Below are 26,626 nucleotides of genomic sequence, written 5' to 3' on the forward strand. Positions count from 1 at the left end.
ATATATATATATACAGGGTGAAAAAACACAAAAAAACGGGACCCAACTCTAATTAGGCCCCGTTTCTAAGTATTTTGTCCGAATGAAATGAAACTTTGGTCATAATTAGTTTATTATATTCAAAACAACACATCAAAACACTAGAGTCTTTGGCCTTTTTTTTCTCCGTTCTACAGCATATGTTCTAGATGGCCTCCATTTAGCTTTTATTGTTTTTGATCACCCTATATATATATATATATATATATATATATATATATATATATATATATATATATATATATACACTAGCTAAAGTAATCAGCGTTGCCATATAGTATTTGATATATTTAAATATTCTGTCCTCATACATAATTATTTGATTTCCGGCAAAAACATGATTGTCAAAAAATATTTGTAAGAAATTAAAAAAAAAATGTTTTATTTTACAAGCCTGTAAATAAATATTTTGATTCCGCCTGGCGTAAAATACGTTTAAATATATTTTGAATTCATGCAGATATTCGCATTTATTATTACAAACACACGATGGCAAAAGTTTTAATAAAATGACTTACTCTCATCAGCTAGAATCGAAATGAAAACATTTCATATTCCAGCCGCGTTCTCTACCGATGTTGGCATCGAGACAATAATACTAAAGCTAATTATTAGCACACTTTAAGAAATTAATTTTATGTGAGCATGCGCAGAAAGAAGTGTACTGGCATGTCGGCCAATAGAAATGGACATTTCGCATTTCAACTTGCCGATATATGTCTGTAGACGTTATTCATGCATCCAAACAAAGATTTTACTCGTTATAAATCATCTTTGTTGTATAATTAATATTTCCTGTTAATTTCAGTGCTATGTGACCAGTAGTTTAAGAGTTTATCGATTAAATAATTACACACACATACATCTACTGTTTTAATCAATCAGTAAAAAATAAGTTTATAAGCCAAAAGCTTCTGTAAACTTAAAATGAATTTTTTTACATAGGCATAACCACTTATTAAGGCCAGAGACCACTCGAGGATAAAGGTTAAGAGTGTACAGTAGTCAATTGGACAATATAATAATCGTTAATAATGGAAATTCAGTAAATTTGTTAACTTAAGTGAAACGGCTCATCAAGAACTTGTTTACGTTGGACTTGAAGACAACCATATTGTAGTCAGCTAGTATACAAATAGTAATATTTATATATTAATCCAAACCCCATAAAAAAGCTCAATACAACCAAGATAGGAAATATAGTTTGTTATATAAGATATAATATATTTTACATGAACTTATTGTTCGACAGGATACTAAAATAAGAAGTAATGAAATTTTCTTAATTTGCAGAGTTTCAAAGAAATGCGTTCTTTCTCATCAGAGCAATTTATATATTATTTCTTGTATCCACATAAAATTTGAGCTTATCGATGTGTGTGTGTGTGTGTGTGTGTGTGTGAAACGTTCTTATTAAATTACTCTCTGAATATTTGGTCTACAGACTTGAAACTTGATTTGGACTCTGGAACACTTTCAATTAGGTTTTTCGCCTGTAAAAATAGTTGCTAAGGGGTCAAAATCAAAGAAAACAGTATATTATATATATATATATATATATATATATATATATATATATATATATATATATATATATATATATATATTTGTTTTAAAAAAATTGCACACCAAAATCCTCTGTCAGTTTTTAATCTGCAAACATGATATATGGGTATTCAAACCAATACGAAACTTAGATATTTGGGTTTAGCCGGGGAAAATCAGTGCAAAATTGTGAAAATTAAAAAAATGGAATTTGCCAAGTGATGGTCAAACGACGGCATTACGAATATGCATGTGTAACGTAATAGCTATTGGTTCATGTTTTAATTTTTAGCCTTGCAGCAAAAATTTCATAGCTCAGGCATTAACGCTAAAGGAAAAAGTAAATCATAAGCTAAACGTTTTGGTTTTCGATTCTCGGTCGTGGCGCACAAGTGAATATAAAAAAAAACTTTTTAAATCATTACTATATATTGAGTCCAATATAATCTATAATATAAATCTCACCTGTCTGTTTAGATGCATGTATAAATGTATGTATGTATGTTTGTATGTCTGCCTGAAACTTTCGACAGAGGCAACGGATTTTCACGCGATCGGTATTGGTCTGAAGCACGACCCTTCAGACGAAAAATATCGAAAAATTAGCTAAAAACATTAATTCCTTCACTCTCAACCGGGCACTTTTCTTTAGGGAAGGGTCGCTTTTTTCGCTGATATTTTCGAAAGTCATCGCCTCTTTTCGATTGACTAGCCTTAATTTAAACTTACGTAACTTCCAGTTTAGCGATGGGCGCAACAGCTAAGACGTCAATTTTTTTTTGTTTTTCACGTTCTTTGCCTCCTTCGTGGTACGGGGTCGAGCCTGCCTGTCTACTACTACTCAACACACACCTCCAACACACGGGCAACGCCGGGTACCCAGGCTAGTCTATAATATTAGATGTTAATAATATATACCATTTGGTACGAACCCGACCATGGAAGATCAGAAAATAAAATAAACATGGATTTATAAGACCAAAAATTCAACCTTGATCGCCCTTTGAGGCCCGTGGCGCAGCAGATAGAGACGTTGAATCTCTACGGTTCCAGATGAGAATTGTTTGAAGATAGCGGTTTCAATCCTACCCAAATCAGGCCAGAGGCTTACTTGGCCAAAACGTGGTGAGATGACACCAACTATGGATGGCAGTAATTGCTGAGAATCCAGTTAGGAGATTCGGAGTTCCTATCCCGTCACAGTTACTACCTGACGAAGGCCAGAGAAATAGTTGGCCGAAACGTCATGAAACAACAACTAAGAAAGATAAGTCCGCAATAAATAAATTAATCAATAATACTCATCTCAATAATTATTTCCAATTAAAATAATAAATAAATGTTTATTTTACAAAATCTTTACTTTGTATTTTGGCGTATTAACGTATAATATACACATTTCATTTTAATACATTATATATATATATATATATATATATATATATATATATATATATATATTAGTGCAAAATTTTGTTGAAAATTCCAAGACTCACGTTTTCTTTTTTATAACCTTCGTTTATTTCCTGGATTTTTCCATTACAGCTGTTTCATTATTGAGTTGGCAATTTTACGATTTATGTTTCCGTAAAAATATCCTGTCCACACCAACTTCTTCAGCTATTTATCCATTAGATTTTTACAACAAATGGTATATTCTTAACATGCTGGACATCGTATTCGGGTAAAAGGATTTCCACCTATATATATATAATAGTACCCTTGATCTGATCTGTTACAAATATTAACACTACTTACTCTACTTTGGTTTCATTCGAAACGCCATAAACTATGAGATGCGTTAAGACATTCTTTTTGTAAATCTCTTTACTTTTATATCATTAAGAGTTCTCACACAGATTATCACTGGTGTTAAACGATGTTATTGGTCCACCAACGGATTTGGACCTTAGAATTCACCCTCGTCCGTTCGTTCCCAAAATTCTCAATAACTAATCATTACATTTTCTTCAATTTTGCATGAAGTTACAACTATCCAAGGGAGGAAATGTAACGTATTTGGATTTTTGATAAAAATTCTGGTTGCGTCACAAGGGGTCAAAAGGGGTAAAAAGAGGTCAAAATGGCCCAAAATATCACTTTTCGGGAAATAGAATCTTTTCCGATCATTAAATTTTGCTGATAATTACCTAAAAGCAAGACCACATGGATATACATCCGGAAACGTAATATTTAATTCTGGGAAAATACTGGTTGTGTCCCGGCGCGGGGGGGGGGGTTCAAAAGGGATCAAAATGGCCAAACGTAGCACTTTCTGAGACAAAGAATCTTTTCCAACCATTATATTTTGCTGAAAATTACCCAAAAGCAAGACCACATGGATATACATCTGGAAACATAATATTTAATCCTGGGAAAATGCTGGGACTTGAGCCACAAGGTGTTTTAGAGGTGAAAAACACACCTTTTAGGGCTAATTTTTATTTTTCTACTAAAATTCAAGACATGAGTCAGGGGACCATATAGTTTTTGGATTATTATTATTATTATTATTATTATTATTATTATTATTATTATTATTATTATTTGTACTCACTAGTTCTTACGCGGATCATCATCAGTAAATTACGCATTAATGTTTCCTGGAGTTTGAGTGACAACAAGTCTCTTCAGTTTTCCAGTAGTCTTAACCTCTTTCGATAACCTTTGGAAATGAATTTGCGTTACCGCAACAACTGCTTACCATTTATTTATCGCTGAGAATGACCATTGGTCTTCATGAGATTTTGGTAGCAATAAACCTCTCCAAGATCCAAGTACTTTATGCACTAATCCAGTGGTATGGGCTCTCTCACTTGGTCTCTTCTACCCTCTTTAATCTTTCACGGTTATTTTGTGTCGTAAGCAATATAGATTGCTTCACAAATTTGCGTGTTATCCTTGTGCACGGGTCAAGCTACTTTTCTCTGTATCGTTCCAATTTTATTTTATGTACTGCCGAAGTGAATTATTATTACTATTATTGGCTCACAAGGAGCTTTCACATAGATCATCAAAGATCTCTCCTTGAAAACAGTCTGAGTGACAACAAGTCTCCCAGATTTCCAGTACTCACCTCCTCTTTCGATAGTATTTGCAAATAAATTTGCATTATCGCAACAGCTGCTTGCCATTAATTTCTTGTTGGCAGCGGCTATTGGTCTTCATTTGGAATTTGAGCGGCAATAAGCCTCCCGAAGGTCCCAGTTCTCTTCGCAATTTTCCAGTGGAGGTCTGGTCAGTGCTCTCTCCTCGGTCTTTCCTTCCTCCTTGACTGTACTTGGCTGTTTGGTCACACTCTTTTTATTATTATTATTATTATTATTATTATTATTATTATTATTATTATTATTATTATTATTTATGTTGTCATATTTTGTGTCTAGCTGTTGTTATTGCCGAGTTTATACGAATAGGCGGATCATAACAAATGACCATAGGCTATTAGTATATTTTTCTCAGTCATCCAGAACTTTCCGCAAGATTCTGGCGGTTCCCAACAAGGCAGTCTTTTGAAATACTCTAACATCGCAATCGATCCCAATTTTCTCAATCCATTTATCAAATCGTTTTTGTTACACTCCCCAGGGCTTCCATCAAAACAGATACAACATCTACCCTATTCAACTTCCACAATCTCTTTATTTCACTCTTCAAGTCTTGCTACATTTCGACCTTCTCCTCTTTTTTTTCTCCACAACCACATCCGCTAGTATTGCTATAGCAATAATTAGTGCACTGTGTTCGCCTTTTTAACAAGATTAAATCTGGTCTGTCATTCTTAAGTTTGAAATAGCAATTTTTATTGATCTGTCATTCTGAAGTTTGGAATAGCATTTTCTGTTGATCTGCCAGGCTTAAGTTGTAAGTTGCATTCGTTACTGTTATGTTTTAAATAGAATTTTCTTTTTCCTGACATTATTAAATTTGAAACAGTATATTGTCACTAACCGCGTAGATTTAATGGACTCATTATACGAATATCATATACTCAATATATAAACAATCTTTAAACTTAATGTAGTTTACCAGTGGCTCGTTGCTCAAGCATTATGGTAAAATTGTGGTTTAAACAGAAACATTCATTTCGACCGCGCTCCTATCATATCAGAACCTGCTATTGATTTTATATGTCGGGCCTTTCGGCTTGTGTGGCAATAAAATTTCTCAAATGCACTTGTGATGTTAGGCCGTGTAAGGTGTTAACTTTAGTCAAAACCACCTGTTCTATCTTTCATCGGATTATTTCGATTATCAATACTTATCGAAGACATTCCGATACTTAACCTTTCTAAGAACACTGGCAGGCATATAAAGCACCTTCGTGTGAAATTTCATAACAATCGGCCCAGTCGTTTTCGAGTTCATAGAGAACGAACTCACACGCATAGACACACACAAAGACAAAGTTCCTTTTATATAAAAGTAGACATAGAAGTTTTATGCTGTTTATTATTCGTATATCGAACTACAGCGACTTATTTTTTTTTTGCTATCTAATTTACATATGTGTCTGTGGTGTATACTTGCATCACCTTTATCCCTAAATGCCTACAGAGACATTAAAAACTGTTAATGGGTTGTTGAAGCGTCATAAAGTGAGAAAGACGAAATAAAAATACCGTTAGTAAAGAGAAAGGTGGATAACTTGTTTAGTTGTAAAATACGTCTAATAAAATTAAAACGTACATTTTGACAACCTTAACTCATTCCCAGAAGTAAGTGGTGTGTTTGTATCCATTTTGTATTGTAAAAGTATACAAGAAAAAGCCATAGAGAAACCAACAATTATTGGCGCACTCATATGCAGTATAATAACGGATATGCGTGCTCGTCCGCACAAATGATTCTATCTAAATGACGTATAGATGATTCTATTTAAATGATGTATAGATGATTCTATATAAATGACGTATAGATGATTCTATTTAAATGACGTATAGATGATTCTATTTAAATGACGTATAGATGATTCTATCTAAATGACGTATAGATGATTCTAGTTAAATGACGTATAGATGATTCTATTTAAATGATGTATAGATGATTCTATCTAAATGACGTATAGATGATTCTATCTAAATGACGTATAGATGATTCTATTTAAATGACGTATAGATGGTTCTATTTAAATGACGTATAGATGATTCTATTTAAATGATGTATAGATGATTCTATCTAAATGACGTATAGATGATTCTATTTAAATGACGTATAGATGATTCTATTTAAATGACGTATAGATGATTCTATTTAAATGATGTATAGATGATTCTATTTAAATGATGTATAGATGATTCTATCTAAATGACGTATAGATGATTCTATTTAAATGACGTATAGATGATTCTATCTAAATGACGTATAGATGATTCTATTTAAATGACGTATAGATGATTCTATTTAAATGATGTATAGATGATTCTATTTAAATGACGTATAGATGATTCTATCTAAATGACGTATAGATGATTCTATTTAAACGATGTATAGATGAGGCACGTGCATAGACGAGAAACCAAAGAGAACACAGTACTTGTGCATCTCACTGAAATAACAACATTATTTAGAAAGCCATTCTTAACGTGGGTAGGGGAGGATGATTCTTAACTATTCTACAATTTCACCTAACAATTTAAAAAAAAATATCGTAAAAATTTAATTTAGCTTGAAAATATTATCAAAAAATAGCGCGGTAACATAGATGCACAAGTACCGAGAACAGTTTCTCATGTGTCATCCATATATGCTTGCTGAGTCCGTATTCGTCAATAGCTTTTTGGGTGTTTGTAATTGCATGTAATTTGCGAGCGTTTGGAAAAAGTGCAAATAAGCAAAACTCAAAGTCTACTTTTTTTTCTTCTTTTTGTCGTCTTTTATTTGCTCTAATCTTGTTCTTTTTGTTCTTGTTCATCCTTGCCCTTTCCTTCTCCTCCTCCTCCTCCCCCTGTTCTTCTCCTCTTCCCTTTCTTCTTCTTCTTCTTCTTCTTCTTCTTCTTCTTCAAAACAAGCAAAACTCAAACTAAATCTACTTCGTTTTCTTTTCAGTTCTTTTATTTGCCCTCTTCTTGTTCTTTTCGTTCTTGTTATTCCTTGTTTGTCCTTATTCTTGTTTTTGTTCCTCACGAACCCCTCCTCCTCACCATCCTCCTCCTCATCCTATTCTTCTTCTTCTTCTTCTTCTTCTTCTTCTTCTTCTTCTTCTTCTTCTTCTTTCCAATCCTGTTTACAGCAATTTTGCTGAGTCGGCATCAATTTCTAACTATATTTCTATATAAAAATGCCGCCTCGATCTTGGCTGCCAGTTCAAGACAGATCACAGTATTCAACGTTGACTTCTTCAGTCGTTGTCTTCCCTTCTTTACTAAACTTCATCTGCGGTAAGTGCAGCAATTTTTCCCCCCATTTTTTTTTAGTCAAAATATAATTGTTACGTTTAATCTTGAGATTTATTAGCTTCGTCTCTTCTAGAGTCTCCCTATTAGAATGGGGCAATGATTATACGACACAGCGGAGGAAACTCTTTGTTATAAATTATCATAATCGTTTAAAGGTACTTGGTTACTCGCATTAAACCGATCTTTTTGCCATTTTTCACCCCGATTCGTGAAGTACGGGACTCAAATTTTAGTGAAAAAACCCCCTATTTTACAAAAGATGAATACTGATGCTTTATATTTGACGTGATGTGAATATCCTAGCCCCCCTTCCAAATATGATCCAGGGTTTGATACTCCACAATTTTGAATGATTTTTATTTCTTTCTTCTCCCAAATTCTATAGATATGAATGTAAATCAGATGCGAGGTAGAGTAATAATCAACGAAACCGTGCATAAAAACACTATCTTATTAATTTTTTGTACACGATGTCATGATGGCAGACGTAGTAGATGTTTCTGTGAGAGTAAGTACTCCGTCGTATTCCTCTATGTATCACAGAAATAATAAAATAATAAAAGAAAATATAGATTAGGATCAAATATTAAAATCCATGAATTCTATTGAAAATACAAGTGTCTTTTAGAACATTGATGCTTTATGTTTCAGACGATATCCTCCAAAATATGATTCAAAGTTTGAGACCCCACAGTTTACCAGGATCTTCATAATATAAGAGTTTGTCAGTTTTGCTGTTATAGAGATCGATATGTTAACATATGAAACATTTAAATTAGGTTCAATAATGGTTACATTTGTTTCATGAAATTTCACGGCACCAAATTTCCCTCCGATTCAATCTGGGCTTTCCGAATTAAATTATCGATCTCCGGTTATCGCTTATCAGAGATGCATTTGAAAAAGAAAAAAAAGCTATATTAAATACAAATTTTATCGGGTAAACTTCTATTATTATTATTATTATTATTATTATTATTATTATTATTATTATTATTATTATTATTATTATTATTATTATTATGCACTCACATTGTGGAGATGCTTTAAACATCAAACATGGCATTTATTTTCAAAGTTTAAATCTATATATATAAAAGCGAAAATGTTTGTATGTATGTACGTACGTATGTAAGTAGGTGTGTATGTTTGTGTGTCTGCTAAAAACTTTCGACAGACAGAACAAAAATTCACAAATTTGGTCTCATATGAAAGCTCCCTCCTTCGCCCGAAAAATATCAAAGAATTGGCCAAAAACGTTAATTTTTTCACCCTGTAATCAACACTTTTCTACAGTGGGGGGTGGTTAACAAAAACTGTCCTCCCTTAACGAGATCATTTCTACGCATGCGTCATACGACGTCATGACCTGATTTAGTTTAAATATTTGAAGAACTGATACAATTTCATGTACGTCGTGTTAGTTCAGTTGTTAGAGCGTTGGTTCATTATCTGAACGTTTTGGGTTTGAATCACGGTGTCAGATTTTTTTTTCGATTTTTAAAATTTTAATATTGAAGCAGTGTTATTTAAGCCATTTTCACGTAACGTTCGTTTTTCTGTTTCTTTTACTTCACTTATTCTTAGGTTTTCATTAACACCCCCACACCGACCGACCACACACACCTAAAAACACCCGGGTACCCACCGATTTTTTAAATTTTAATATCGAAACAGGTTTATTTAAGCCATTTTTCACGTGCTTTGTTTTTCTTTGGTTTTTAGTTTTAACGTTCGTTTTTCTGTTTTTTTTTGTTTTTGTTTTTTCGATTTTTATATTTAACATCGTTCGTTTGCCTTACGTTAGTTTTTTTTGTGTTTTTTTTTTCGATGTTTTGATTATCCCACCTCCCACCGCCCGGGTACCCCCCGCTTAAGTTTTAACGTTCGTTTTTCTATTTTCTTTTTTTACTTCACTTATTCTTAAGTTTTCATTAACACCCCCAACCCCGACCGACTACACACACCTCCAAACACTCGGGCAACGCCGGGTACCCCCCCCCGCTAATGTAATTATAAAAATAAAAATTGTGATTCAAGGCTGATTGCATGAGCTCATAAGATTTTCTATTATTCCTGGAAAACTCCCGTGGTTGAAAAATTTGATGGATGTTCGTCTGCCCAAAAACGATGATCATCTCAGCATCTCTCCAGGATGATGAATGACACGTGCTGAAAGATTGAGCATCCTCTAACCACTCTTCTCCTAAGTTGGCACTGCTTAATGCCAGTGGCGAGGAGAAGTTCAGGACGACTGGAAACAATGCTGAGATAAACGGAGAGCACATACATTACCTGCTATTTCCAAATGGTCACCCATTTAGTATTGACTAGGCTCAATGACACTTAACTTCGGTGATTTACGGGAATCGATGTACCAACGTGATTATGCTATATAAATCAGTATATTTATATAGTTAGATATCAAACGTTGGAGACTCATACGATTCTTTAATGGTTTATTGGTCCCTCGACAAAAGGAAGGTGGACCTGTAAATTCACCCTTGTCCGTTCGTCCGTTCGTCTGTCCGCATTTTTCTCAATAACTACGCCTTGGAAGTTTTAAAAATTTTGCACAAACATTAAACATGATATGAGTAGAAAAGTAACAGAACGAATTTTCCTGGGAAAGTTCGATTGCACCCTTCGGGGTGCCTTTTGGGTTAAAATGACTAAAGTTGACATTTTGTGCTTATTAAAAAAATGATGCCTTGGATTTTTATAAAATTTTCTGAAAAGTTGTAACTAACTGATTTCTATATAATTTTGTTTGTCTATACTTTGTGATAATTCTTGTGTGTGCTCCAGGGGCTCCTTTAGGGCTAATAAAAACACTCAATTTTTTTAGGACTATTTTACCATATTTGTCAAAAATTTTCTGTGTATGTTTATTTAGCAGTTTTGCATGGTGGTGAATTCAAATTTAAATATGTTAAAGCCTTGGGGACTTTTGAGGCTAAATAGGGAGGGGCAAATAATGGACTTAGTCATTTCTTTTTGTGCATGGTGCAGAACTCAGCGTTATCTGTTCTTCGCATCTATATGAAAAAAAAAACTTACGTTTCGTTCATGTTTAGCCTCATAAAAAATACAGTCCCAAAAATGCCGGTTTAAAAATAAAACCAATAAATTTTTTTCTGCGTGGGCTGGTAGATATATACTACAGGATCAATGTTGATTTGGAGATAATGAGAAAGCAACAATTTTAAACATTTTTTAATAAGAGAAACATGTTTTTAGTTAAAAGGCAAGTATTTTAAACATCATTTAACAAGAGAAACATGTTTTTAATGAGAAGGCAACTATTTTAAACATTGTTTAAAAAGAGAAACATGTTTTTAATGAGAAGGCAATTATTTTAAACATTATTTAATAAGAGAAACATGTTTTTATGCATTAACCCATTTAAAACCAAAGTTATTTTCCTTTGCTTTGCATGTTAGAATGTCATAAATCCAATTGCAAAAAGATTTTTTCTAACATTTTATTGAAAAGCATTAAATTTGGATGTTCTCAAATTTTTTTCTAACATTTTATTGAAAAGCATTAAATTTGGATGTTCTCAAATAGGAACATCGGCTTATTTGAGGTTTAAAAGAAACTAAAAACAATATTCCCTAAAACCTTGCAGGTGACACACAGGTGGTAAATAACGATTGATATAACTACAGGGTGGTCGCTAGAAAAGGGGGAAATTCGTCAAACAACAATTTATTTTTACAAAGAAAAATTTTTCAAAGACAAATGTTTTATTATACTCATAGATACTCAAAATGTCGCCCGTGCACTTCACTGCAGCGTCTTAACCTAGAAATCCAAGCTTGTGTGGCGTTTTGAAGGGTAACTTGTGGAATATCATTCCAAGCTCTTGCCAAGCGCGTTTTCAAGTCATCAATAGAGTGTATGTCACGTCAACAGTTCTACGTCTCTGTTAATAACAAGCTCCAAGCACAGTAATCCATGACGTTTAAGTCTGGACTTTTTGATGGCCAATCTTCCGGTGCAATCAAAAAATAGCAATCACGCATTTTATTCATAATCCAAGCTGACCTTCAAATTTCCCGCTTTTCTAGCGACCACGCTGTACTAACATGTTCAACCCATTCAAAAATACCAACATTTGAAACACAATTTAGGTATCTGTCCTCAATATCCATCAACCTGGAAATGTAATATTTTGGGCAAATTGAGTACCTAGCGAAGAATAAAAAAAAAATTCAAATGTTGGACATTTTGTTTTCTCTATTACCATTGTTAACGAATAAATTAAGTGATTTTTAGTAAAAAAAAGTCGCGGGTCGTTAGACAAAAGGGACATTAGCTTTAAATGGGTTAAGAAAATTTCTGATTTATGATGTTTGCTTGTAAACCGGTCAAAATCTCTCTGGAAGCCATATCCAGCTTGTTGTTGTATATAAATTGATAAAAGTAAGTGTTGCATGAGGAATTAGTGAAAAATTGGACAACGTTAAACACACACACACACACACATATACATACATATATATTAGTTTAGTTTCGTATTTGCAAACGTGTATAATAGTTTATAATTATTGATGTTGTTTCAATAAGTATGTATACATAAATTAGAATTAATAAATGTACTAATTATTAAATAGAACATTTTGGTAGAAGGTTCATAAATTAATAGAGAACGTAAGTACGAATAGTTGGGTCTAGTGATTTTATTTTTAAAATTCAAAATGGCGAAATGGAAACATATTAAAGGTATTTACAGCTTCTCTCCCAATTTTCGGATTTTAATCATGTCAAATCACATTTTATTTCCTTTTGACGGATTGATTGTTGCTATTTCTTCTGATGAGTTAAGGACATTCACTGATTGATATAATTAATTAATTGATTTTGCGCTACGAAACAGATACTGTCAAGAATCGTAAATGGGAACTGAATCAAAGTAATAAATAATAAGATGGTGAACATCATGAATTTTTGAATATAGTTTTTGTCATTTATTCGCTTAGAAATATCCAAAAAAGTAAAAACCATTTAATTTCAACGAGGTAGTTGATAGTACTCAATTAAAAGAGAAAGATGATATTTTATTTAAGTAAAGTAAACAAAATTAACATAAGTTGCTACAATAAATCTACTGTTTCAGTATTAAAAGACATCATCAGGTGACAATACACTCTGTTGTTATACTCGGGGCCAGTCGTTTCATGAAAATGAAACCCAAGTAAAAAAAAAAAAACACCTTCTCAACAATCTAAAAATTTTTTATAAAGTAAAAATAATTATTTAAAACAAAACTTTCCCTTTAGTATAAATTTTTTATTGACGATTAACATTAATTTGTTTTGAGATCTGAATAATACTGTACGTTATACACCCATTTCATTTAGTTACACGATATACTTTTTACACACACAAATATATATATATATATATATATATATATAGAACAAAAGTTATATTCTAAAATTCATGATGTTGACCATCTTATAATTTATTCCTTTAATTCAGTTGACTTATACAAATCACATTTCAATTCCTTTTGACGGATTGATTGTTGCTATTTCTTCTGATGAGTTAAGGGCATAATAGATTCACTCATTGATATAATAATTAAGTGATTGATTTTGCGCTACGAAACAGATGCTGTCAAGAATTGTATAAGTCAACTGAATTAAAGGAATAAATTATAAGATGATCAACATCATGAATTTTGGAATATAACTTTTTTTCATTTATTCTATATATTGCTCTGTAATCACATTGAGCTTCTTATATAAGGATTGATACATAATAAGAAAATCTATTTCTACAGAAATATATATATATATATATATATATATATATATATATATATATATATAGTAATTTATAAAATATATATGGCGATTAAGCTACGCTGAATATTCCGCGTTTCATCCACTCTAGGACTCCTCAGACTTATGCGGTATGCATACATAAATTAGAATTAATAAATGTACTAATTATTAAATAGAACATTTTGGTAGAAGATTCATAAATTAATAGAGAAAGAGGAGTCCTAGAGTGGATGAAACGCGGAATATTCAGTGTAGCTTAATCGCCATATATATTTTATAAATTACTAACTAGCTCTACCTACGTATTGAGCACTTTTGAAGTAAATACTTACACATAAATCTATACTTTCGTATATTAATTTTATGAGAGTAAATTAAGTACTTATATATATACATATATATATATATATATATGTATATATGTATATATATATTAAATGTAGATGCTTTCAGAGCCATAAACATATATAGTTAAAATCCTCCTCTCAATTTCTTACTAATACTTTCCCTTTTACTGGCATATTACAATTTCTTTACTAAACATAAAGGCCATTTAACACTTATCATTCAAACACGGCAGTGTTTTAATATATGGTTAGGTGGCTTCACCGCTCACTTATTTTTCGACTAAATTTTAAACAATTATTACAGGTTATAGATCACCCTCTCAGCTATATTGTGAAAAAAAAAGTTTCAATTTTCGTTCAGTAAAACAAAAGTTATGATGAATTTACTGGTGTTCAAAATCGTAAGAAAACGGAAATAGGTGAGCGACGTTTTCATGACTGGTTTCCATAGCAACCACGTCGCTTCAGCGACTACTGTTGCTACCAATTCACTGATCTCACGAAAAAAGAAGTGAAACGAAAAGAGAAGTGAAACAGAGAGAATGATAGATAATTTGGGTTACTTTATTGAAAGCAAACGAATGTCGTACATTGTTATTACATATGTGTATGTTATGTTCATGGGAGCAGAAAAATAAGACTGAAATTAAACAAAGAACAAGTGAATTTACTGGAAGCCTGGAAAAAACATGGATTACAATAGAAAAATGCGAGCATGAAAAGTAATATGTTTTAGCTTAAACATGGAAAAGTAAAGAACTAGTTGTTAAAACTGGAGGAAAAAAAGGATAAAATATTCTAGTAAAAAATATAATAAATTTATACCTTGAAATATTGCAGCATTAAGATTTTTTAAAATTCAATTTATAACATTATATACTCAATTCTTAATACTGCAATAGTTTAAGTTATAAATTTATTATATTTTTACTAGAATATATTGTCCTCTTCTTTTCTAGTTTTAACAACTAGTCCTTTACTTTTCCATGTTTAAGCTTAACCATGTTACTTTTTATGCTCGTATTTTTCTATTGTAATTATTATTATTATTATTATTATTATTATTATTATTATTATTATCATTATTATTATTATTATTATTATTATTATTATTATTATTATTATTATTATTATAACTTATCAAAAAATTATTTAAAATTTATTTAAAAAGTTGAAAATTAACCTAACTGTTTTGTAAGTATCTAATCCATAGCCTTGGTTTTATAATCAATTTAACGATTCCACAAATGGACTTGTCAAGCTTATAGTTAATTGTAAACATATCCCTTTATATAAATTCCTCTTCATAATTCTTTTATAAATGCCCTTAACCCTAATTTTTCAATCTAACCTAGCTACCTCAATATGCAAGCTTTAAGACATAAAGATACATAAATCATAAAATTAACTGATATTTATTATATAATACATCAGCATAAAAATAAAATAAAATAAATACATTTTGATTAGTGTTCTTTAGACGCCAGTATTTCTTTCTATAATCTATTAAACGTCTATCCATTATATTAAACTTAACTCTAATAAAATGTAGAGTAGGAAATTTTATAAATTGGATATATTTAAAAGTTTTAATCTATTTATTTATTTTTGCATGGTGGACACCACTTATCAAGGTCCGGAGGCCACTCGGGGATAAGGGCTATTGAGTGTACAGTAATCAATGGGATAGTATCGTATTAATCGTTAATATTGGAGATTTGATAAAGTGTCTTACTCAAGAGGGTGGTTCATCAGAAATTTGTTTATATTGGACTTGAAGACATCCAAGTTGTAGTTAGGTGGGAAACAGACAAGCTGAAGAGAGTTCCACACGCGTGCAGTTCTAAAAAAGAAGCTTTGTTCATGGAATCTACGTTTTGATTTAGGCACAGATAAAGAGTGGGGAAAATTATTGACAGTGGTTTCAGCTAGACGGGTGTTAATCGTGAGAAATTAGCAAGGGGGGACAAGAGACTGGAGCTCAGACGAGCACGTGCCATGAAAATAACGATAAAACAAAGACAGGCTCGCAACGTCTCTTCTGTGGGAGAGAGGTTGCAGGGAAGAGAAAAGGGCATCCCCCACTAAGCCTCGAAGTATTTTAATTTGAAGTTTGACTATCTTATTTATACTAAGCACTTGTATATAATATTTACAGAGTAGAATAACCTATTAAAATATTAAGTTTTTCATAATACATTTTAATGAGATTAAAAAATGAAATCTTTATTTTTACTTCAGACTAAGTTTTTATAAGCAAATTTAACCAAGATTATCTTTAATGAAACAGAGCATAAAGCAATCAAAAACATATGTACGTTAATTCGCACACAGTTGAAAATGTCTTTCTCCAACTTTCTCTTTTCATATTTGGCCTTCAGTTGTCAGATTCATTATTTCTGATCGCACATGATCGGAAATACGCTCGTGAGCGTTTTGACATAATTTAAGTAACGAAAGTTCATTATAACTGATTAAACTGTTGCCTCCTTTCTTAAAGAAATAAAAAATGTCTAGACTATTAAGTTTAAGAAAAGGTCTCCAAAACCTTTGCTCTTCTTCCTTTTCTGTTTTTTTTTTTTTTTTACTTGGTTTGTATTTTCATTAAATGGCCTGTTTAAGGAATAATTCTCCTTTTTCAATCTATTTTCAAGAAAAACTACTCTACAATCATGAAAGTCCTCTTCCTTGTTGCCCTTCTATTCGCCGCTGCCATGGCTGCCGATGAGGATGACCAAGTGCGTGAGCGCAGGAGTGCCGATTATGGCGGCTACGGACATGGCGGTTACGGACATGGTGATTACGGACATGGTGGTTACGGTCATGGTGGTTATGGCGGCTATGGTGGTTACGGCCATGGAGGTTACGGACATGGAGGTTACGGTCATGGAGGTTACGGATATGGAGGTTTCGGGCATGGAGGTTACGGACATGGTGGCTATGGTTACGGCCATTAACTTCAGTTGAAGCATTTCGAATTTGGAATATTGTTTTATTATGAATATTATTGACTCAATAAAGTATGAATAAAAATGGAGTATTATCATTGTTATCTTCTGTTGCTTTTGCGCTATTTTTTCGCATTTGACTATCTAAAAAAAAAAAACTTGGAATATTATTTAAAGGGAACACGATATTAAATAACACCGCACATTATAGTTCTTGATATTTATTCAAGTTTTCACGTAACAGGCTGAGCGTTTATAATACACAAGCTTTAGGGTCCCCCAAAATATGTACATTTTTTTTTTAAATATATGCCGCGAAAGGATACTTGAGACTATAGTTACAGAAAAAGAGTTTTTTTTTAATTTTAAGTATTTTTTTTTATTTGGATAAATGTAGCAAGAGGCGTTAGAGTTATATAAAAACGACATGAAATATAACAATTTAACAACAACAACAACAACAATAATAATGATAATAATAATAATAATAATAATAATAATATGTGCAGATCATCATATAATGATTAGATCACTCTGACAGCCGTTTAAAACATTAAAAAAAATAAATGTTTAAATTTCAACAGTATTTCTCACGGTTAACGGTGGCCTTGCTAATGAGGCTAGGGATGACTTCTATCGACCGGTGATAATCGTGACACCCTGCACTGATGATTCCCGAAAGGATGAAACACTAGTGTCTGTAGGTATTGAATAATTATTATTGTATGCATATATATATATATATATATATATATATATATATATATATATATATATATACCATAAGTAAATCATTAATATGAAATTAACAATGCTATGTTTAATGCTAGTTAATTAAATAATAAATATTTTAATAATAATAATAATAATAATAATAATAATAATAATAATAATAATAATAGGATAATTGAAGACTAAATCAATTTACTGGAAACATTTATTTACGAGAGAAAACTGTGTTATTATGCTATGTAGGTAATTTTAGTTTCGTGAATAAAGTTAAGAACCTTTGATTGGCTAATGAATATGATTACATTTGAGTTGTTTTTATTATTATCAATAGTTTGTGAATAGTATATCCTAGAGTTTATGCATAACATCTTATTTTTAATTTGAATCTGTTTATGAAATTTTAAAAATCAAATATGGCGTCATAAAATAACGTCTCCTCGTGTACTTTGAATCCAATTTCTTTTTTGAAAGAATGCCTATAAACACTACAACAAGTAAAATAGTTTTGGGAACTTTAAATATCTCTATTTCCTTTTATCCACATTTTTCCTTCACCATATTTTTATTCTAAGGAAAAAATTCCAACTGTTTCTCTGAGGAATAAACATCGATTTCTATGAGTTATTTGGTGGACTTCAGCTATTTAAGTAAACATGTGTAAGACGTACTGCATAAACTATGAATAAAATACTATGAGTACTAATTAAATACATCTTCAGGTTTGAAATGATAATTAATGATATACTTATGTATTCATATATATATATATATATATATATATATATATATATATATATATATATATATATATATATATTAGATTGGTGCAAAAATAATGTCGTTTTTAACGTTGAACTTATATATAAAAAAGACATTATTTTTGCACCAAACCCAACCTAATATATAGATAGATAAATATAAAGAAAGATATAGGGGGGGGGGAATGTAGAAGGATAAATCAAAATTATTTATGTATTCATCAACGCTTCCTCTTTATTTTAAAACTTTATCAAGATGATTGATTTGAAGAAATAACATTAAAGTACATTTGAAAAGATCTGGTCGGCTTGTGACGTTTGCGATGTTCGATTATTTGTTTATGAAAAGAAAGTTCTTGCTGTGAATGTCTCATAATGAGAAACCATAAATTTCAGCCTCCCATGAAAATAACGATGGAGTAGAGAGAGACTAGTAACGTTTCTGTAAAAGGGTTTTTAAGAAACGGTTTATACGCCACAAGATTTCGAAGTCGATTCTGGATTCCGTAAAGGTAGCAAAGAGCGCTTAGAAACGATATCCCCCAATGTGATATCAGTACTCCATCTTGTGATATATGTCACTCTTGTATAAGTAGATGATTACATCAGAAATCAGGTACTTTGTGAATCAGTAGAATGAACCAACCATTTTCCCAGTTATCTTAGTAACATATTAGATTGTTATATAGTTGGCGTTTTATAACTGGTGTATATTGCAGCTTGTCTAATGTGTTAGTAACGTCTATAGATTTGGTAACGTTCATAGAATTGATAATGTCTGTAGAATTAGTAACGTCTATAGAATTGGTAACGTCTATAGAATTGGTAATGTCTGTAGAATTGGTAACGTTTAAAGAATTGATAATGTCTGTAGAATTGGTAACGTCTATAGAATTGGTAACGTCTATAGAATTGGTAACGTCTGTAGAATTGGTAACGTTTAAAGAATTGATAATGTCTGTAGAATTGGTAACGTCTATAGAATTGGTAACGTCTATAGAATTGGTAACGTCTATAGAACTGGTAACGTCTGTAGAATTGATAATGTCTGTAGAATTGATAATGTCTCTAGAATTGATAACGTCTATAGAATTGGTAACGTTTATAGAATTGGTAACGTCTGTAGAATTGGTAACGTCAGTAGAATTGGTAACTTCTATAGAATTGGTAACGTCTGTAGAATTGGTAACGTCTATAGAATTGGTAACGTCTATAGAATTGGTAACGTCTGTAGAATTTGTAACGTCTATAGAATTGGTAACATTTATAGAAATGGTTGAGCCGTTGTCAAACAAATCATACACACGCTGTTAGTTACAGCAGTGATATGATGGAGTCGTTATTGTTGTCAATGGTGGTGTGCGGTGCGACTCAGAAATGTATTCGTCTCGTGCCGGCTGTCCTCTCTCTGTCTCTCTGATCTGTTTGTGCTGTTCTCTTATATCGACATTCTTTCAATTGAAATGCCTCTTGTTCCATTCTGTTTGCGAGGCCATTTTTCAGGACATCAGAAATGTAAATCGATTCCTTTGCTTATGAATGACACCTGGAATTACCCTGCTCACTATCATTACATGTGTGCGCATAGTCGAAATTTTCCGGTGTCGCCCGTCACCTATCAAACAGGATGCAAACCTTTAATTTTAGATCTGGAGTGAAGCTCAGCCCCGAGAGTTTATTGGAGAAAAGAGCTTTTCCAAATGAGGGAACTATTCATTTCGATTGAGGTAAAACAGGATGTTGATAAAGAAAGGAAAGAAGTTTGATTTTTAAAAGTGTTGAAAGTAACAAGCCAATTTTATACATTATTATTACAGGGTGGAACGATAAAATTGTCGGCATAAGTAAAACAAAACGTCAGCTTTATTTTAAAGCTTTTATCGAAATAATCAATTCAGATAACTTGATTATGTAGTAGAGCTGAGATATATTTAATGTAGCCACCTTCAGCATTGATCACCGCCTCGATACGGGTCCGGAACTGGGAGCATGCCTTTTCAACAAACGCCGGCACGAACTCAGCGAATACTTGGCGGATGGTGTTGTGAGAGGTCATGTTTTTGATGTTCTCGACGTATCAATAAACGAAGTAGCCCAGTAGGTTCAGGTCGGGGAAGAAGGGGGCGCAGTGAAAGTCGTTGCAATCCTTCTGAAGCCAATTCTGGCTCTCTTTGGACTTGTGTTCTGCATGAATCACGTGAAACTGTGATTAGAGATGCATGTTGGATGCGGCCATATTGGACACACAGCGCATTTGTTTGATGCTGTTATAAAGGGAGATAATCGTTATAGGTTGGAAGGTTAAATTCTTACACCTGAAGACTCACTCCATGTGTCTTCACGAATGTCTTACTAACCCATTGACTAGTAAATCCATAATAAGGTTTATAGTGAAGTGCCCATGAGAAGTCGATTGTAGAAATTTGTCAAAACCTGTAAAAAAGTGTGTTGCGTACGTCAAGTCTAGTTAAAATAAACCCTCTATGATCACTGTAGTCCTGCAAAGGTGGCTGGAAGCAATGAGGAGGTAAGCAGCTGTCTGACATATGTGCCATTGCCAATAACAGCATTTGTAACTGCGGATGCAAATACCGAGCCATGTGCGAAATGACGTCACGGTAAAGAAAAAGACTAATAAAAGGAGAAAGACAGCATGTTAGAGGAGACAATCATGCGAGAGAGGTCACAACGATAACGAGAAGTCAAGCATGGAGGGAAAATTAGGAATTAAATGTCGGTGTTACAAAAAAAAAGGAAGTTTGGGTTAGTCTTTGTCTTGGTCTCCTTTGAATATAAACTGCTACAATGTGTTGGGTCCCGTATGTAAACGTGTGTAACGTTACACATTGAGCTGAGCCAAACATACCAGATCCATTTAGACAGCGATCAAACACGAGTGAAACGAACACCGTACTTCGTATGACCAAAGGGGTTCTGAAATCTGTAATTATATCCTGTCATAGATGTTTATCTATTGATCCTGCGGCTAAATGATGTCAACGCGGGGGACTTGTCTCATGGCAAAGGTTGGGAATGGATATCACTCATTACGGATGTGTTCACTGCAAAAGCATACTTGCTTTCGGATCTGCTCAGTTTTCCACGTGGCGACTTTTGCGGCAAGAACTGATGCCTTACAGTGTCTCAGCTCTATTTTCTTTGAGAAGAGTCCGCTCGGAATACTTTTAATCGACAACTATACAGTGTTTAGCAGGAATAGCTTCCAGATGCTAGCTGAAAGATGGCATGTCTGACTGTATTTCCAGTGTACACACGCAAGCTTGGGAATGGAATTGATTGGGCAGAGATTCCCAACTTGTGGGTCGCGACCTCAGATGGGGGGGGTCACTACATCAATACCATTGGATTGCCAATTGATTTTTAACCGAATATGAATCTTATATGAGACACCAGGTAAACATGTTGATAAACTACAATTCTAAGAATTTTAGGAAAAAAGTTCCCAAAAAGCACCAGTTATATCAGATTTGCATTCCCGTTGTGGCAGTGTAGAGGAATTGACCAGGAAAGAATTCAGAAAGTCTTTAAATTTCCTCTGATCACCTGATTGGATCACAATTTTTAAAATTACATTTTCACCCCAAACAAGGCACAGTGCAACTTTGATGTAGGGGGCTACTATCAGGGACATAATTGCAGGGATACTATGTAGGGAGTTGAGCAGCAAGGTGTCTGCTCACATTACACTTGGACTTCTGCATATCAGTACAGTTGGGAAAGAAGGAACCCGAAAAGGAATTCCAGAGTCTTGCAGTTCTGGGTAAGAAACTATTAGAGTAGAAGGCTTTCTTACATCTAGGGATTTCTACTGTGCAGGAGTGAGACTTGGAGTACAAGGGCTTGTAGTTCGTCGGAGCATCCACCATTAAAATACTTGAGGGATGCAACATTTCATCAATGGGACAGAGGGTGAGGCTTAGATGACAGTTCAGTATCTATCAGGTTGGCAACTTTGTTTTGAACCCTGTCCAGGAGGGAGAAACTAGTAGCAGATGCACCAACCCAAATGTGACAACAATACTCCATACACGGGCAAATGGTGGCTTTATAGAAGTACAGGATACTTTAAGGCATAAGTAACTTTCTAGCATGGTAGAGAGAGCCCACCTTCTTCACAGCAGCCTTGGCAATGCTCTCGATGTATCTGTTCGAACTCATATTCCATGTGAACGTTAAACCGAGGAATTTAAAAGAAGTACTTTGAAGTAATGTATCTTTAGCCATAGCTATTGGTGGTTGAGAAGGTTTCTTGTAATTATTGAAGGAAACAATATCGAATGTGACCATCCATTTTTGTCCCCATTCCACTACAGATTGAAGGTCTTTCTCTAGTGTTTCTGCAATTGCTTTAGATATGTGTTCATTTGTTTTCCCGTCATGCCTGTTATAGAGCGTGGTGTGATCATCAAATTTACCCATCTCAGAAACAATAAAGCCTGCACACTATAACAAAGTGGTGATCCTTCGTGGAGATGCCACAGATATCGCCAGACTCAAGTCTCGAAAGTTCTTCTACAACTCAAAAATCAAAAATTTCGACCCAGTTTAGACATGGAAAGAGGAATATAGAAACAATACTCTCAAAGTGCATCATTGAAGACAATACTCCCAAAAGAAGGAACATTATTGAAGACCAACTTTGCGCCTCGCAGGTTTTGCTACAAAATAGTAGAAAGCAGTGAGTAGCCGCAAACCGGATTAAAACAAGACACTGCAGGACTGCAGTGAATAAACACAGATGTAGACAAATAGACTCCCCAATCTCCCCAAAGTGCAAGGAAGCCTCCCGCAACACACATCCTAAATTGTCCAGTCACCCGAGTGGGAGGTGGCTATGCGACAGCCTATCTAAAGGCATTTTCTCAGACTGGCTAAAACAGTAGTATAAAGGTCTAACCCGTACGATACTATAAAGAAGAAAAAAAAGAGAAAATAATATCAAAAATCATAACAAGGAATTTATTGCCGTTCCCAACAACTTACGTTTTTTTTTTTTTTTTTGCATAAACATCATCACGTTATCATGTGAAGCAGCATCCTCTCAGCTTCTCATCCTTTAAAACAAACACCGAAATCAATTAAGTGTGGAAGACGACTTGAGGTGTATCATATCGGCAACAGAGCCTAACAAACTGCAATACCAGTCGCCTATGGCAGAAACTAATTGTTCACTTCAAATCTCACTCACGTCACGTGGCTGTGTCAAGCCAATCACCTGACTACATTTCATATGGGGTCTTCTTACACGTCACTTCATATCGCTGGCAATAAATATCTAACACATGCTATGTTGATGTGTTCAAATATTTATATTGTTTTTAATGACATTTTACGGATATTAGCTATAACGTATTTGATATTTTATGAGTACCTTCGAACAACAATCAATCTCATCAGAACTGCTCGTCTGTGTAACACAATACCGCGGAGCTACGTCCTAGCTGACAATAACATGGTTATTTTCAAGTCCAACGTAAACAAATGAGTCGCCATTTAAAATAAATGAACTCATTCAATCTCCACCATCATTCAATCTTCACGGTATCCATTAACCCTTATCCTTGAGTAGCCTTTCGGTCTTGCTAAACAGTGACTAAATGTATGCATTTGTATTTGCGGTGATTTTGTGTGTTGTATCATGCAGACTTATAGTGTTTAGTCGCGTTACGTGAAAAGTTTCACCCTCCTCAGCTGTCAGTTGCTTGGTAGGTAGCGTTTAGCAACTCCAATCTATGAAGACGAATATATTCAGTAAATTTCTGTTGGTGGAGGTGTTAGGGTTAGGGTTAGGGTTTATAAATTTCCGGGGTCTTTTCTTTGTATTTGCTTCTCGGTCGACTAATTCCAGATCGTTCATTGTTATAGGTAGTAGCTTCTCTTTTCAATGCTCTCTCTCTCTCTCTCTCTCTCTCTCTCTCTCTCTCTCTCTCTGAGGTTAAACGCTACATAATAGGATTAAAGCTTGTTTTAAAAGATCTTCTATTCATCGGGATTTATCAAGGCCGGGCGTGAACTGTAACAATCTGTCTGGACTTTTTGTTTTTATCCCCGACCTCATTCACTAGCTAGGTGTACGAATAAATTCAATAAATTCATGTTTGTTAGGCACCAGCTATCCAGATCTGTTGGTCAGAGTATTGTTCTGATCAGTTTGAGAAGGTGCATCATCCCATGGTTTACCTCCTTTCAGATGAGGGTTGTTTATCGTCAATCGCCTGGGAGACCCCTACCGAAAAATTCAGGCATTTGTATTTAATTTTATTTTGTACAGGCCAGAGTGCACTGCTTCTCTACTGTAGCTTTTAAACCTCGACCTGCGGGCCTTGTGCCACACCTTGCCATGGTAAGAGGAAAATAAATACTCAGCTGAATGGGTACTGGGCTACTGTAATATTTTGCACAATCATATAGCCGAATCAAGCGTTGCGATATTTTTTTTTTTTTACGGTATTCTAAAAATAGCAACTGCATTGGAGGGTAACGTGATGTTTTTCAACACAATATAGCCATCACTTTGCCTATGTAATAAAAAGAAATAGAAGAAAGGAGAAAAACTATAATTGATATGAACAAAGAACTCTCGGAGGGGCTTCTTAGTGTTCACTGTTATGAGAGTGGTGGGTGTAGTAGTGGTGGTGTGTGGCGGTAATTTTCATCGTGTGAGCCGTGGACGACACGGCACGCAAGGAAGAAGGTGGCCGGCGCAAGTGACAACGGGGTTGTTTACACATTTTGTCACATGGTAATCGTCTGATTACAGACGGCGGCAGAGAAAGCTTAGCCGTGGGGCCAGTTTAAAGCTCATCTAAAAACTTGCCCATACAAAAGGGTTTATCGGCTCGCGAAACCCAACAGTCACCTGCATTCCACTGACGATTCAACTTGGAGGTAAGAAATTTAAATTCACATCAAGGATTTCGTTACAGTAACTTACTATTTTTTTTTTTTTAAATACAAAATAGAGCATGGTTCTGCTAGATTTCAGGATGGCATCCTCCCAGCCATTATCTCTCCTTTTGAGACAAGGGATATTTTTATTGCAGTTTGCCTGATGCGCCCTTACTACGTAATGCTATCGGATCTAATCCAGTCTATTTTTATAATTTACCCAGAGTGGTCCCTACTTTGCCATTATACATTAATCCACTTATATATATATATATATATATATATATATATATATATATATATATATATATATATATATATATATATATATATATATATAAGGTAAAATTAAAAGCAAAGAACAATGCGAGATTTTTTTTTATATAGAGTAAAATTAAATGAAAACAAAAGAAATAAATTTCTTTTTTTTTGTTTGTTTTTTCTTTTTCACACAAATTTTACATCTAAACAACAGTCATTTTTTTTCTGTTGTATTCAATGGTGTTATAAATATGGTGAGATTTATTGTTCTTGGCTTTTAATTTTACCTTATAATTTTCTTCAACAATGCTTCAAGCAAACTACAATCTACTTATATATATGTGTGTGTGTGTGTGTGTGTGTGTGTGCATTCATGTATATATATACATTTATATATATAAATATTTACAAACACATGTATATACATACATACATATATATATATAAATATATATATATATATATATATATATATATATATATATATAGGGTGATTCAAATGTCTTCATACAAATTTTTTTGATGATTCAAAAGTGTCCATACAAATGAATAAATAAATAAAATTTTGTGTTAGGATATCTAAAAACCAAAAATAATAGAAATAGAAAATATAACTAAGCAATAAATAATTTATTTATTTGAATGGAGACTTTCGAATCACCCTGTATATATACGAATGGATGCACATACGTATATATATATATATATATATATATATATATATATATATATATATATATATATATATATATATATATGGATGTACACACACGCACACACCACACACACACACACACATACACACACACATTATTATTATTATTATTATTTCTGCTAGTGTTGGTTTTATTTTTTGTCATGGTGTCTACTTTTTTATTGTTTATTTTGTTGCTG

At 33.2% G+C, this 26,626-nt stretch overlaps 1 protein-coding gene, 1 long non-coding RNA gene and 1 other non-coding gene across 4 annotated transcripts in view; 2 read left to right on the top strand and 1 right to left on the bottom strand.

Annotated features, from left to right (window-relative positions):
* Positions 1-4,448: 4,448 nt before the first annotated feature.
* Positions 4,449-4,553, bottom strand: LOC145280651 (U6 spliceosomal RNA). Its single transcript, XR_013868610.1, has one exon. It is a non-coding gene; the product is annotated as a U6 spliceosomal RNA (small nuclear RNA).
* Positions 4,554-7,903: 3,350 nt separating this feature from the next.
* On the top strand, positions 7,904-17,143 carry LOC145280251 (uncharacterized). The gene is made up of 2 exons (XR_013868594.1): positions 7,904-7,964; positions 16,779-17,143. It is a non-coding gene; the product is annotated as an uncharacterized LOC145280251 (long non-coding RNA).
* Positions 17,144-24,778: 7,635 nt separating this feature from the next.
* The window catches only part of LOC145280088 (digestive cysteine proteinase 3-like), an 87,733-nt gene continuing 85,885 nt past the window's right edge, over positions 24,779-26,626 (top strand). Inside the window, exon 1 of one of the 2 annotated variants that reach the window (XM_080131804.1) lies at positions 24,779-25,471. The gene's annotated coding sequence lies outside the window, so the exon portion shown is untranslated. The remainder of the gene's footprint in view (positions 25,472-26,626) is intronic. The other variant, XM_080131808.1, reaches the window with a different exon arrangement.

Source organism: Euprymna scolopes, chromosome 7 (genome assembly GCF_053919585.1).
Source record: "Euprymna scolopes isolate OS-2025 chromosome 7, ASM5391958v1, whole genome shotgun sequence".
Taxonomy (NCBI): Eukaryota; Metazoa; Mollusca; class Cephalopoda; order Sepiida; family Sepiolidae; genus Euprymna; species Euprymna scolopes.